Below are 252 nucleotides of genomic sequence, written 5' to 3'. Positions count from 1 at the left end.
ACAAAAATAAACAAACAAACCATTAAAGCTATATTCAGATCATTGTTTGCGTCATCAAGGTAAGTCTAAATTCCTAAGTCTGGAATAAAAAAGCATAACTGGCTTAAATATAGCCACGGCAGCAAATTGAATTTGTGGGACTTCTAGTTTAATCCATAGAAACTTTCTTACTATAAACAGCAAGAAATTGGTTACTAATGTTAATTTAATTGCTTGTAAAACATCCTTCACAACATTAAAAGCTGCATGTTC

The sequence above is a fragment of the Cyprinodon variegatus genome, unplaced genomic scaffold (assembly GCF_000732505.1).
Source record: "Cyprinodon variegatus isolate N-32 unplaced genomic scaffold, C_variegatus-1.0 Scaffold1305, whole genome shotgun sequence".
In the NCBI taxonomy this organism is placed as follows: Eukaryota; Metazoa; Chordata; class Actinopteri; order Cyprinodontiformes; family Cyprinodontidae; genus Cyprinodon; species Cyprinodon variegatus.
This window is presented reverse-complemented; position numbering follows the sequence as displayed.